The sequence below is a fragment of the Falco rusticolus genome, chromosome 4 (assembly GCF_015220075.1).
Source record: "Falco rusticolus isolate bFalRus1 chromosome 4, bFalRus1.pri, whole genome shotgun sequence".
In the NCBI taxonomy this organism is placed as follows: Eukaryota; Metazoa; Chordata; class Aves; order Falconiformes; family Falconidae; genus Falco; species Falco rusticolus.
The window spans coordinates 26,988,271-27,000,830 of NC_051190.1; positions in this window are offsets into that span (position 1 = coordinate 26,988,271).

Below are 12,560 nucleotides of genomic sequence, written 5' to 3' on the forward strand. Positions count from 1 at the left end.
CAAGCTGGTACAGAGGGAAAACCAGGCTAAGAGCAGTGATGTGGAACTCCTAGCTGCTTTCCCCCTGGCCAGAGCTAAATGCCTCTGGTCTTTGTCTTTGGGCATGAAGAAATGCCCCCCCAGGAGCTTCCTGCCGGGCAGTTATGATCGAGGTAAAGAGATGGAATGAAAACAAAATTCTGTTTGTCCCTGATATGTTCTCCTCCTTCTGTGTCCTCCTCATACAGCTATAACCTGACCAGCCCCCACGTAACTGGCCTGGAAACTGCATTTTCCAAGCAGATGGGTGATCTGCACCTGATGCATCCACCTGCAGCCTGCTCTGCGATGGCTGCTTTTGGGGAGGGATGAATCCTGCCTCCCCAGCCGACTTCCCACGTCCTGGCTGCCGCTCAGCTCTTCCACTTGCCTCCAGCTCGATTTCCCTGCAGTGTCGGAGCAGATGTTGCTGCAGGGATGCCCCCACTTTGGGGATTTACCTCCTTGCTCTGCAGAACCAGGTGGTCTCTGGCCTTTTGTTCATCCCCCTGACCCCACCAGCCCCCTCTGCTACAGACTTCTTGGGTGCTCCTCGAGTCCCTTCTATAGCCCCTGAAGTTTTTCTCACTGTTTCTCTCCTCGGCAATTCCCTGTGCCCTCTGAGCCCTCTTGGCTCTTCCCTTGCAGTGGCTCCCACCATGCTCCCACTGCCCTGCTCCTCGGGATGCGCTCGGGGCAGATGCATCTCCAGCCTTTCTGACATCAGGCTAAGCAGAGGTAGCTCTCTCCAGCTGGCATCTCAAGTGTTAATCCGGCCCAGAAAAAAATTTTTGAGAATCTTTTGGCCTTTTTTTTTTTCTTATTTTGGGGTTTGTTTTTTGTTTTTTTTTTTTGTTTTTTTTTTTTAGCTGTTAACTGACATCTGAATGGGAGATATGAATATAGAAATGATTCTTTGCTGAAAGCTGCAGAAAAGCCACAACCCTCAGATCAAACAAGTTTTTGTGCCACAGCAAAATTAAATCCTTGTGATTTCCATATTCTTCAGTCAACAGGCTGGCGCCCAAATCGTTGCCATAGCTACCAAAGTACAGGCTGTCAGGAGCAGGGAAGGGAGCGGGAGACACGCTGTCCGAGGGTTAAGTAGCTGTTTAATTATTCAACCCAATATCTGGCAAGCACTCCAGATTGACAAAGGGGGGTCTCCTGTGATCTCCGGCTGGATAGATCACTTTAACCCGTTCTCCTCCTGCCCCATGCGCTGCCTGCCACATTCACTGATGAAAGGAAGAGAAACATAGATTTACTTTGCTTGGCTTTGCTTTCCCCATCTCCCATTACTTATTTTCCTCTGTCAAACTTGCTGGAGACTCTGTGGGAGTCAATGAGTCTGCTAACCCAGCGATTTATGAAATGGGATAACACACTCCTTTGGACACCTGTGTCCATCCCCAGGCTGTGCCTCAGTTTCCCCCATTCCCGGAGCCAGAAGGCATGGTGATGCTGCATAGCAGGAGACTTTTGCTGCAGAGACCCCGGCACCAGGACGGTGCTGGCTCTTCCCAGGCTGGCCTGTTTGGAACGTGCTGTGATGTGGACGTGGCCTTGAGGCATTAATCCTGCTAAGGTGCTTGGGGAGCCTGGCATGAGGGCTGCTGGGGAAGTGCAAATTACACTTGCACAGTGCTGGCTGAGCAGGAGAGGATGATGGCAACTGCCTCGAGAGCCTCCCTGTAATGGTTTTTCTTGACTTTACATGTACGGCATATTGGGAACATAGGCTGTTTTTTTCTAACGGAGCAAAACAATGAAAATACTTGGAAAAAACCCAACTATGCTGGTCAAGACTCCCTCATTAAGGTTCAGATGCCTTCCTCCCTTTTCAGCTCTCCCTTACTATTTAACTCTAGAGAAACCCAGGCTTTCTCTCATACAAACTCAAGGGCTTTTTCTTTCTGGAAATCATATTAAAAATGTTGCCTGGCCAAGCTCCTTTGCCAAGCTGATTATCGTGTTGTCTTGCAATCCGAAAACATTGGGGGTTAAGGTAAGGTAACAGTGCAAAATCCACCACTTAGTCATTGCTGGACATGAAAAGCTGCTTTGGTTATCAAAAGATGTTGAAAGTGGACGCTGATAGCCCCTGGGGGTCCAGCTACCTGGCTGGTGCCAACAAAAAGAGACAGATTAATGAGCTCTATGGCCAGTTGCTTCTGTACTCTTTTCTTAACCTTTATTTTTCAGAGGACTTCCAGACAGATAAAGGACAGTGCCTGGTTAATCATTTATCCATCTGCATATCCAGCCTCTCTTTTCATATTCTTCTCTGGCCTCAGAGGAAAAATTAACATATTTATTTTCTGGTTTCTCCCCCACGATCCTACGGAAGCAATTTTGGTCGCAATAGGAAGTCATGTTCCATCCAATTCAGTTAAAAAAAAAAAATAAAAAAGGAGAGAGAAAGAAAAAAAGAAAAAGGAAGCACGCTGGAGTGATTGGAAAGGTCTGCCTGGAAGAGGGTGCTCCAGCCGGCCCTGGCCTGCCTTAAAATATTTTCTGCTCCAGCGTATTTTTAGCTACTGTCGCAGAGTGATTTCCTTGCTGATCTGCTCAAGGTTCATGTTGCATTGCTGAAAAGCTCACTTGCTCCAGTGCAGACCTCCAAGCTAGAGAGCTTCTGACCGCAGATTTTCATCTGGATGGTTTTCTGTTGTCGTGGGCCAAATAGTGAAGCCTTTTCTCAGCCTTTTTTGCAGACCGAAATCCCATTGGATCGGTGGCCTGACTCATCTTGAAGCACTTTCTCCAGAGCCCCTTGCTCTGCCTGATGCTCACCGCCATCCCTGCTTTGCCACGGGATGCTCTGGCTTCCCAGCAGTGGGCTGCCTCCAGATTTGCCTGCAGCCTCCAGCTGTTGCCCTTTGGCCACTTCCGTCACAGCCAGTGTTGTGCAGGACCCATGGGGGGACGACAGGAGTGCACAGTCAGCTCTTTGGATGAGGGTAGCTGCCCAGACCACAGCGGGGTATCTGCATCTCTCCTGCTCACCTACATGAGCCTGTGCCTCAGTTTCCCCATCTTCACACTGCACTGGCATTTTATTTCCTTTCTTTCGTTTGTTTTCAAAATTATATTTTGTAGATAATATTGGTTGCAAAGTTGTGTGGCATTGCAAAACTGTATAATATATCCTTCCTCTCTGTGTTTTCCTGAAAACCCATATCTCAGAATGATCATGAAACATTCCAAGAAGAAATGCCAAGAATTTCCTAGTAAATGTCTTGGCTCTTAATGTCTTGGTTTCTTGTTTTTCTATAAGTAATGAAAATGAAGCATCGTTTAAGGTCTTTATTGAGTCTACTAAGCTGGATTTCACTGCCTTCTGGTTTCTTGGGAAGGCTGACCAAGCTCTCTCTAATTTCAGTTCACAAGCCACCTTGGCCTTCGCAGTTGGGAAGAGAGGAACACTGGCTATTCATGCAGGAAAATCTCATTCACCTGATGGGACATCAGACACAGTGTCCTGCAGAAGGGGCAGTGGCCTGATGTCCTGGGCCATACTGGGATATTTGTGTAGTAACAGGGCACTTGTTTGATTAGAGCGTGGTTAAAGGGCAGGAATGGTACAGCTGGGTGCAGATAACACATGTGTATCATCTCCAAGGGTCTTCTCATACCTGCTTGTGCACTCTGCCACTTGTTTTTTTGTTGGTGGCTTCTCTTTGGCTGAAACCCAGAAGCTGGTGACAGACAAGTGTTTTCCAGGTGATTTGTTTGGTTTCAGGCGAGCTCTGGTAGCTCTGCATTTATCTGCTTTGTTTGGGCTTGTTTAAAGTTTAAATAAAATGATGTTCTGGATGTTGGTGGCAGGACGGGTGGTGGGGTTGTGGTGGATGTGCACAGCTGGCAGGTCCACGCTCTTTCTGTACATCAGCAAAGGCTGAGCTACAGTGCTGGCACTGGGCAGGCACTTAATGCGGTATGTTCCATTGCCAAAAATTACTCTGGCTTTTGGATGCTTTCATTTACTGCACCCTGTACTCGGAGACATGAAAATCCTCAGTTGCAGAGGTCAGTAAAAGATGCTAGGAATTGGGTCTGTTATGGTGTGTTGTTGAGGACCAGGTAGCATTGGTTCCCGCGCTCGCTCGGGTCCCAGCCCCAATGCCTGCACAGTTTCCTATGCCAGAAGCCTGAGCAGCACTTTGGCAGCGTTTAAAGCCTTCCCAAGGTGAGTGGGAGATTTCTGGCAGTGTAACAAAAGCCTGGAAGGTAACGAACACCACAGTGGCATCTTCTGCTGCCCCCGGCCAGCTGGTGGGACCTCTGAGAAGGACAAGATCTCCCCTCTGCATCTTTTGTCACTTCCCAGCTCCCTGCCTGGAAGGGTGGGATTTTTTTCTATGGCACATCAGGCTGCGAAGGTGCTTCAGCCAGCTACGCTCAGAATTTTGGGGTTGGAAAAACCAGCATCATTGAAATCAAGGAGGGGGGCAAAAAGCCCTTCTGATTTCACAGGGGAAGCCAGACTACCAGGCCTGTGAGCACGACAGCATGTGGCTGTGTTGAGATTAATTTGCTTAATTGTTGCACGCTGTTAGCAACAGTTACCATGTTTACCGGTTGAGTCAGTAATGCTCGTTAAAACTCTCATTCAAAGGGACCTCAAGTAATAAAAAACAGCCTGGCAATGGTCTTTCACATTAGCTACTGTTGCTTTGCTACAGCAAACATAACACTGCCTTCTCCACCCAACTCTCTTCTGTTCAGGGCAATATCGATCCTTTATGGACAAGGCCAGTGGAATTTCACATTTAAAAAAAAATGTGACTTTTTGCCCCACAGATTGTTATTTCTGGATGCGGTGCGCAGAGGCGATAGGACACTGTACCCCCTCCTCTTGCCATGGCAATGCAGCCCTGGGACTTGCGTCTCCCACCCTGCCTGGTGGAAGAGCCCATGGCACCCCAGGGTTATCCCTGCGGGAGTCTTTGCAAATATCAGTGGGAGGATTTCTCTGGCTCCAGAGGAATGTACTTTGTGCCTTAATATCTTCTCGGTTCTACCTTGCTCTCCAGAAGGATCTCACTGTCATTTGATTAATGTGTGGGGAGAGCCCTTTCTTGTGCATATGTTCAACATGCAAATAGAAAACCTGACTGCTTGGTGACATCTATAAATTTATCCCCACCCCACCCCTCTTCCTTTGTGGGGGTCCAGGAAGAGAAACTGGTGCTGCTGGTGTCCATGACGCACCAGCAAGGGATGCTGATGGCAGCTGAGGACAAGAGTGTGGGGGCTTTTTCTGTTCTGAGTCTGACTTGGTGAGCTCTTGGCCCTTTGCCATCTCGGCATGCAGGTGGGGAAGAGCTAGATGTCAGTAAGCAAGGAATAGGTAATTAATCCAGTTTGAGTCTAATTACCTGATAGCCAATGGATGTAAAATTCAAGAGAAGAATGGACGTATCTGTGTACGAGATCTCACGGAGCTCCAGTACATAGGGTTTGTGATCCCAGTGTTTCTGCACAAATGACTATTTCCAACTTGTTGGCTCATGTTCCCTTAATTGCCTGTTATCACTACATCTGTATTACTGGCATGCCATCCTGCTCCTTCCTTGGCATCACCTTGCTCTGTCTCTCAGAGTTAAGTCAGAGTTAAGCCAGAGACTTGGTCTGACCTGGGAGGGGAAGATGCACAGGCTGTTATGGCACTAGCTGAGAATCCAGGGCAGGCAATAGGCATATATGTCAAAAGGTTATTCAGACCACTGTGTCTACAGGGTTGTGTGGCTCTGACTCCCTAAACAGCTATGGGAGACAGCTGGGGCCGCAGTCACCCTCCTCCTTCCTTCATGTGCTGGTTTAGTTGTCATACATGTATCTTTAACCTCCTTTAACCACAGAGGAAATCAGGGTCTTTCAGCCTGAGACACCACAGCAGGTGTTTGGATCCATTACTCACAGCAGAATAACTGGGCGGTTTAATAGCATAGAGGCAGGTAGCCATCAAAGAGGAATGAGAACAGTAGGGAGGGTAAAGCAGGAGAGGAGGAGAACTTGAAACAGAGAGATATGCTGAGGAATTTCCTTGCTGATGAGTAATGGCTCAGAGCCAAGGCACTGCCCCTGGGAGCCGCAGCATCCCTCCAATGCAGCTTAGGTGTGCAGGGCTTTTGTCTGAATGACACTTGTTTCTGTGGGGCCAGCTGGGATCTGAGGACTGGTTTTCAGCTGGGAAACCCACTTCTTGTGTTTGATTGTCAGGGAGTCAGGAACTACTTTAATAACCCCCCACAGACCTCATAAAACCAGAGGGATGCTGCCAAAGGACTGAGCTTTACAGTCGCGAGAAGAGTGGAGGAGGAATCAAAGCTTATGACGCAATTTTGTGTGAATAAGGTCAGAACATTTTGTTTTGGCTGAATGAGTGGGACTTTCACAACGGGACACAATGTTGAAATATTTTGACTTTTTTTTTTGGTGAAGGAGGTAAATCCCAGAACCCAGCTGCTCTGTGACTCCCAGCTGGGCCAGGGTCTGAGCAAAACGGTATAGTCCCACGAGGTGTGGGTGCAGTCAGACCATCATGCCAAATTTAGCTTGTGTAGGAGAGATACTGGTCCTGAATCCACCTTGCTTTTACAGAGGATTGGGTGCTCTGCCCTTGAAGGCCACTCTGTCATCCTTTTATTAGAAACAAATGAGGTGTAAATTAATGTGCAGCCTCCTAATGCATCTGAAAGTCCTGCTCTGCCTTCAGGAAGGAATAAAAAAAAGGAAGAAGGTGGCAATGTACTTGAAATGCAGGGCAGAAACATCCCAACTCAGTGGTGAAGGGAAGAGCTTCACTCATCCTTGCACCATGGCAGGGGACTAATGGAAGAAGTGAATACACCTCTTTACTCAGCAGTATGTATGACTATATTTCAGGAGGAAAAAATGAGCTCATGAGGACTGCCAGCTTCCCTTTCACCTTCCCTCTCCCTCCTCATGGACATGGGAATGGGGAGGGGAGGGTTAGAGTCATGCTGAAAGCCTTGGCCAGCTGAGCCGGGGAGGAGAGGCGAGAAATCTGCAACAGACCTTGTCCAGCAACCGCCAACTTTCTCCTTGGAGGGAGGGTGAGCAAGGAAGGAGCTGCACACCCAGCCCCACAGCTCCTTCTCACTGTGCCCAGCTTGGCCCAGCTCCATCCTACCCTTCATCCAGAGGGAGAGGAGAAGTGAGAGTCTGACACCTCGTTATTACTCATCATGGTGGCTATTTCTCGCGTAGTGATTTAACATCACACTTCTCACTAAGTGCTCTGCTAAATGTACTTTAATTCCTGCAGTGCCTCTCACAGCTTGAGTTTGAAGTGGTGGGATGACAGGGATGTTGAGACTTCACAGGAGGAAGTTTGGGTGGGAGCCTCAGCCAGTGCAAGCCCTCCTGGCTGCGTGGATTTCAACATCCCATTTCAGGACCAAAGTTGGCAAGGGTCTTGAAGTGCAGATGTCTCGGAAAAGCAATGATACACAGAATTCTGTTTAAATGATAGTAATAAAAGGAAAACAACTTTAGGAAATATATGTAAACCATCCCTAATCACAACCAGGAAATCAACTTTGCTATTGAGGGGCAAGGCATGTGTCTAATCTGGGGCTTGGGGTAGGAACAGAAGAAACGTAGAAGGAATCAATTTTTACCATGTTATGCTGAGCCTCCCACTGACAGACACAAGCCAGCTGCCAGTGTCAGTGCTGAAGGCATAACCTGATCAAACCACTCGGCGCTTTGGGGCCAAGGTCTACCAGCAAGACCCCTGCAGCTCCAGGGAGCTCCATCCTCCCAGGGAAAGGAGTGAATGCAAGGGTTGTTAGTGGTCCATAAAGGCAAAGGTGTCCTTGATGTGACCATGCTTGTGGATGTGGGCACTGGGAAATCTTTTGAAGGAACCTACTGGGTCTTCTCCCCTTGATGCCATCTTATTCAGTGACAATGTTGAATTAAGGCTTTTGGGTTCGGACCTCCTAGCTTCCATCTCCCCAGCCTGACAGAACCACTGTTGTGCTTCTGCATCCTCTCACACAAGGGCAACACCGGTGACTGTAGGCAGTTTGACTCACTGACTCTCTTTCCCTATTAATTCTTCCTTTTTACAGGCCTTCAGAAAGAGCAGGAGGCAAGGAGAGCCCATTCAAGGTGGTCACTTTGACTAATCAAACCTTCCGAAAGTGCCCAGAGCACTGTGCTTCTGAGATACCGCTGCAAGAGTTTCAAGAGATGCCAGTAACATGGCAAAGTACCCAAAACAGGGGACCTGAAGCATTCAGGCAGATACTGTAGTTCAAAAAAACGATCAGGTCAAAAAGCCTTCAAAATACTGCACGGTGTCAGAGCAACAACGGCAACAAGCTTGTTCTGAAAACAGGGATCTAGTTCAAATATATTCTATACGGCTATATGCACTCATGCATATATAAACGTTGAGATCAGCACCGGATGGTGTTTTTTATTTAGTTTCACGCTTTGTTAACTTCTCTAAATTATGTGGAACGCTTTTTTTTTTTTTTTTAATACCCAAACTTCTGCCTGTTCCCAATTACCAAAATGAAAAAAAAAAAAAAAAAAAAGACCAAAAAAAGAAAAAGAAATCAGAGACAAGCCTGTGGAACAAGCTGGCACTACAACGAAGCAGTCGTCAACTACACAATGCATCCTTCTTGCATGAAACATCAGAAGCAAGTTGGAGGCTGGAGAGATGGAGGAGTTAAGGCACGTGGTTGTAGGCAGCAGAGGAAGACACTGACAAAGATAGAAAGAGGTCTTGAGTATTTCAAAAACCCTGAAGGAAATGTCAGAGATATTTTGACGATAATCATCCCTGCCTTCTGGTTTGGGTACTTGGAGGATTTATACTGCCTTGGAAAAACAAAAAAGAAAAAGCTGCAGTGCTTCTTTTTTTCGAGTGGTTTGCTAAATCTTAATAGGTACAAAGCAAAGCTTAGGACTCGGTCAGAGGCTTACCCTTAACAGGAGGAGTGTAGCTAACCAGAACCTGGAATGGCTCAGGACATGCGGTTTGTTCTGCTTTTGTGTCTTTCTTCAGCATTCAAGGTTGCTTTTTAATACGACAATTGAAGATGGTTTTTATTCAATTATTGCATTAGTGGGAGTCTGAAGCAGGCTCATGATCGCCAGGGTTATTGCTGTATGAGTTAATGTTCACACCCCTTTTGGGTGTCCCGGAGGAGCGCTGCAGGCTTACGGCCAAATTTTATTTTGACTTGGATCCCAGTGTGCAAGCCAACTGTTTCTGCATTTCATTTCTGTCATATCCTGTACATTAAAACACCATTAATTCAAACCTTTTGTTTCTAAGAACAACTGTGCTGTAAAACAGCAATAAAAAGCTGCCAAAGTTCTCTTAAACCAGTGTAATATCATGTTCATTCACGCAAACTGGTACGTAAAAATTAAAAAAAAATAAATATATTTTTGTCAAAAACACATTACAAATAATATTTCTTTCCTCCTCAGCAAGTGGGATGTGGGACCAAGAGCAGGTTCTCCCCATGACCATGGGATTACACAGCACCTTCCCCCCTCCCTGCCATTTTAACCATTAAATAACGAACAATCTGTTAAAAGATTTTCATGTGCTGTTGTGAAACGCATTAACCTCAGGCTTGTGATGTCGGTTGCTCTGGACTACTTGCATTGGCTTTTCGCTGGGAACACGAGAGCCCACTTCAGCTTTATCCTTACCTAATTACTGGGTGATTCAGAAAAGTCTCAGGGCAGCGGGACGGACCTGCAGAGCACCCTGCATGTGCTGGCCGCATGGCGAGGAGACACCTTCGAAAGATGGCGAGGAGACACCTTCGGAGACACGTTCCTTGTGCTGCCCACAGCCAGGAGCCAGGATTCAGAAATACAGTCCTGAGTCCAACAGCTTCCCCGTCTCCACGTGGATCCTGTTACTTTTCTCTGACGCCGTGCCGGTTGCAGGCTTTAATTAGCTCATGCCTGAAAGGCGGAAAAGGCAGGAAAGAGTGTTTTCGGAAAACCCGCGAGCTGAGCAGGGATTTGGACCAGATTTACCTCAAGCATTGCCTTTTTCCTAAAAACATCCCAGGACCTGGCCACAGGCAGCATCTGCTGCCCCCAGGTATGGGGCCGTGTGTGCAGCCAGAGCCGGAGGGGAGCAGAGGCTGCCGGACCTTGTGTTCCTGGTGGCTGGATGGCCACGGCCACATCCCCATCCCACAGCAGATGAGAAAAGCAGTGTATGAAGCCAGCCGTGTCCCTTGTCACCAAGGTGGTGTTGCCAGCCTGGCACATGGCATTCATCCTGCTCTGAAACAACAGCCCCAGCCACCTCCCTCTGCTTTGCACCCTGCTCCTGATTTCCTCCTGCAGAGGTCTCAGCATCTAAATTTGTGGTCAAACCAGTTGGGAGTTTCAAACAGCGTGATACGCTTTCCTGCTCCAGCCAAGTGGGATCTGCTTCCTTGGCTTCCTGAGGCTCTGGATGAGTTGAATTCATACCTGCTTTCCTCTCTTCTTAGGGCATTTGGGGTTATGATGGATATTCAGGACACAGGCACCCTTAGGCATGCCGGGGGATGTTCCTCGCTCCCTCATGCAGGGACTGAGCGCTGGGTCAGGCTCCTAAACCCGAGCAGCTGAGCAATGGGCTGCCTCACAGGAGTCCCCCATCCCTCGAGGAATATCCCATCACAGGCAAACGAGTCCTGGAGCTCTTCAAGTGCAGTGATGGCTGCCATCAGCTTTGGTAGATGGCAAGTGTTCCTTGCACATGCCTTAGTTCTCCAGAGCTGGGGCCTTTGGGCAGTCTGGACTGAATGTTTATGGAACAAGGAGAAGTTAGAAACTGGAGGGAGGAATTGGGAAGCAAAGTCCTGCAACGGTGCTGTGATGGTGTCTCTGGTGCCAGGCACCCAGGAGCCACAGAGGCCACAGGAACAGCACCGAGCCTCTCTCCAGGCTGGTTTTAGAGGAGCCTTTCATGTGAGTTTAGACCCTCTAACAACAAAGTAGACATCAAAACATTAAGACTGTGTGACTCAGCTCATGCGCCTGGATCAACCTGCCGTGGCTGAAGGGGAGCTGGAACGCCCTTGCCAACAGGTTGGGCTCCTTCATCACACACTCTCCATCTTCCATTTTGGGGCTGATCAAGGAATATTTTCAGTGGAACTTAAAACACTGTAAATCCAAGCCCCATGTTGCTCAAAGTCAGCCTAGAAAGAAAGAAAGGGGGAAAAAAAAATAAATCAAATACCACCAGGAGAGAGGGAAAGATCTTTTCCCAGGCCACAAATTCTAAAGATACCAGACGAATTTATGAACTGGTGGTTAAACCAATTCTCATGGAGTCCAAGATACACCATGAAACAAGCTTAAATGTATAAATGAGCTATGTTTGGGTAGGATATTTTGCCCCGATTTGCTGTAGCATTGTCTCTAAAATTTCCCAGATCACATCCTGATGGTTCTCTCCCCGCTCCCTGGCTTAAAAGCCTTGTTTTGGCTCTTGCTGCAAGAAATAATATAACAGAGAAGGGGAGGGAAAAAGAATCTCCGTCAGCTGCTAAACATATAAACCTGCAGATTTATTTAGTAGTAATAATCCCTGAAGGAGAAACATATTCAATACTTCATCATCTGAGAAACTGCCCACATCTGTTCAGAGACAGCAACAGGCGGCCGGGAGCATGTGCCAGCAGCGGCTCGGAGGCAACCTGTTGCCACTGCCCTCCCTCCCACCGCCCCCATCCCGCTTCCAAACCCTCTCAACTTGCCCGTACCCTTAGAAATGTTTCTAGATGTTTCCCTTCTTCATGGAAATTCCCTTTGCTTCGCTGCAAGCTTTCCTCGGCCACTGAAGTCCTGGTGGGGAAATATCCTGGGACAGCCCGGCACTGCGAGGAGCTCTCGAAGAAACCCTTGGACTGTTGAGCATCCTCCCCGGGGACCCGCCGGCCAGCGCCATGTGTTTCGGGCTCATTGCAGGGTTGGTTGCAGCTCACTGGGCTGTTGGCTGTGTTTATTAAAAAAGTCATCCATCACTGCCGGCACTTGGCCGGCGACGTGGGAGTGTCGGGGAGGCAGGAGCACTTGGCTACTCTGGTTTGGGGGGGAAGTGACCTTTTCTTGGGCATGAGCCACTTCTAAATTTCAAGTGGGGATGTGAACACAGCCGGATGGATGATCATCTGCTGCATGCGAAGAGGACGGGCTGCTGGGAGCAGGACAGGGGTTAGTAGCCAGGGCGGTTCCTCTGGGGTCAGCATTAGTGAACGCCCAGGAGAAGGAGTGACCAGGGCGTTAGGTGAGTGTGTGGCTAGCACACTGGAAAGTTCATCTCTCCATCTCCAGGAGCTGCAGATTAGGCCATGGGTCCAGAAAACGGTGTCCTGGGATGCACCACCCCGTGCACTGCCATCCTGGACTCTGCCCTTCCTGGCTCCCTGTCCCACGTCCATGAGCTGCAACAAACTGTCCGTAGGGCTCAGGATCTGCTTCTTCAACTCTGCTGCTTGGGAGGATGATGAGAAGCAAGTGCTGCC